This window comes from Etheostoma spectabile, chromosome 9 (assembly GCF_008692095.1).
Source record: "Etheostoma spectabile isolate EspeVRDwgs_2016 chromosome 9, UIUC_Espe_1.0, whole genome shotgun sequence".
In the NCBI taxonomy this organism is placed as follows: domain Eukaryota; kingdom Metazoa; phylum Chordata; class Actinopteri; order Perciformes; family Percidae; genus Etheostoma; species Etheostoma spectabile.
Genome location: NC_045741.1, coordinates 18,155,726 through 18,158,049, shown reverse-complemented (window position 1 = coordinate 18,158,049; position 2,324 = coordinate 18,155,726). Strand labels below are relative to the sequence as shown.

Genomic DNA, 2,324 nt, shown 5'->3' with positions numbered 1-2,324 from the left:
GTCTCCTCAGAATAAACCAGCCCCCACCTGTAAAACCATATGCTTATATTATGACTAAAGAGACAGAAGTGAGCATAAGTGATCAAGCTTAGCTGAATCAATTAGTCAAATGACTCATTCTCTGATTACATATATGCCAAAGTGAGTTTTGCCGCTCTATTTCTGGTTGTGAGTGTAGATCAATTATCTGCTGTCATGAAGTGGTGGAGAAGGACAAGACAAGGTACTGAGCTTGATTCTTTAATTGACAAAATGCCAAAAAACAAAAGGTGTCCAAAAAACAGTCAAATTAAAATTAAAAGTCAAAAACAAAGAGACCAGATGAACTGAAACCAAGGGAAAAAAATCAAGAAACAGGCGGAGAAATACACAGCACACTGGAACTACAAACAAACACAAAATGATCTGACAAAGGACAAGAGGAAGACAAAGCGCAACAACACCACAGAGTAACAAGGAACAAGAGGTGACCACAAGGGTGAGAAAAATCAGGCAATTACAAGGGTGGAAAACACAGGAGGTAAAACAAGGGGGGGGGACCAAGACGGCACAGAAAACCAGACTATCACAATAAAACAGGAAACAGAGCATAATACAAAACAAGACCAAAAAATACACAATCATAAATCAATACAGACATAATAATTTATGTAAAAATACTTAACAGATGTTTACTTTAACTTAATTACAATGATACCATTTATTTTTCATATTAGCGATTTACCCCTGTGAGATCACATTTGTAATCAGATAATCATTTTTTTTTGAGAAAACAAGAAAATTCAATTGTAATTTTTTAAATTAAAAATAGAAACAAGATTTTTGAAAATTAACGGTGCTCATTTCTTAGAATTTAATCGGGAAATATGAAAGTGCTTGAAATGTAACGATTTTGTAACTTTGTGTTGTAATAATAGCATAATAGCAGGTGCAGTGTTATGGGTTGGGGTTTTTGTTTGGGGTTATTTTCCTGTTTGGCCTTCCCTGTGTTTTGTGTCCCAGTTTTCCCCCCTAGTCTGGTGTCGTACATTCTCTTGTGTTTCCATGCTTGTGTATGTTCTTTTCCTGTTTTATTTTTTAGTCTGCTTCCTGTCTGGTCTTGTCTTGTCCACTTCGCTTTGTTTGTCTGATTGTCCAGCCCCACCCTAATGTGTTTCACCTGATGTCTCACCTGTTCCTCATTACCTCATTACCTCTTGTATTTAACCCCAGTGTTTCCTCTGCTTTCTTGTTAGATCATCCAGTTTGTGCGTCCACACCATTGTGTCCTGTCAGCCTGTTGCTGTAGAATTCTGTCCAATATTCCTTGTGAGTCTTCCTCTTGCTTTTTACCTGTTTTGTTTTTTTGTTCCCAGGCCTGTTGTAGGACTATTCCCCCGGTTGTTGTTTTTTTGGACATCTTTCTGAGTTGCCTTCCCAGGTGCTCCCTGAGACCTTGTTGACTGTTTTATGCCCTTGTGGTTGCTCTTGTTCTATAAATGAGCCTGTGTTGCCCGCCAACCCGCATCTTGGTCCTCCTTCTCCTGCCACCCACCATCACATGCAATAGATTTCCCGCACACACACAACAAACCAACACACACACACACACACACACACAACCACACACACCCCACCACACCCCACACACACACACACACACACACACACCACACACACACCACACAACACACACACACACCCACCACACCAAACACCAGCAGGCCCAGTTTTAGGAGGAGGACACAGTTAAGTTTCATAGCACCTACAATTATTACACCTCTATGTATTGTAGTTAGTGTAAGGGGAAGGGGGACCAGAGACCCAAACATTACTAAGGGTAATTACCCTGATGAAGCATGGCAGATGTTTATACAAATAATTCTCAATATAAGCAACTCCAATACAAACCTTGATTTGCTCTCCCAGGCTAAATGAAGTGCAAAAACTAGTGCCCACCTATAGTTGTTGAATCCTTACTAATTTGGTAACCAACATGTTTGTATGTGAGTGATGGCTGCAATGGTCTTTGCATTGAAACAAGTAGATACAAGTTGAAAGCTTCTGGATGAGTGTTTTTCTCCTTGCTAATTTGTTTAACGTGCTCTCAGCACAATGCGAGGAGGCACTGTGTTGTTGTAAATGGACCTGTGGAGGAAAAAGGGGACTTCACCTTTGAGTTCATTTGTGGTGTTATCTAGTTTCTAAAGCAACACCATTTGATGAATGTCAGTAACCGGAGACAAGAGTCCCATACAGCATTGGTGGGCTCTCCAGTATTTGGAAGTGTACTCTTGATTTCTAAGGCAGTTAATACTGTGATAATGAATGAAAAGACTATAAAA

General features: G+C 39.8%; 1 long non-coding RNA gene and 1 pseudogene across 1 annotated transcript in view; both read right to left on the bottom strand.

Moving 5' to 3' along the window:
* LOC116695329 (5-hydroxytryptamine receptor 3A-like) overlaps positions 1–2,324 on the bottom strand; it is a 176,825-nt pseudogene that overhangs the window by 104,307 nt on the left and 70,194 nt on the right.
* Positions 1,707–2,324, bottom strand: part of LOC116695336 (uncharacterized) — a 55,519-nt gene continuing 54,901 nt past the window's right edge. The window contains exon 4 of the long non-coding RNA XR_004333431.1: positions 1,707–1,759. This is a non-coding gene — a long non-coding RNA (uncharacterized LOC116695336). The remainder of the gene's footprint in view (positions 1,760–2,324) is intronic.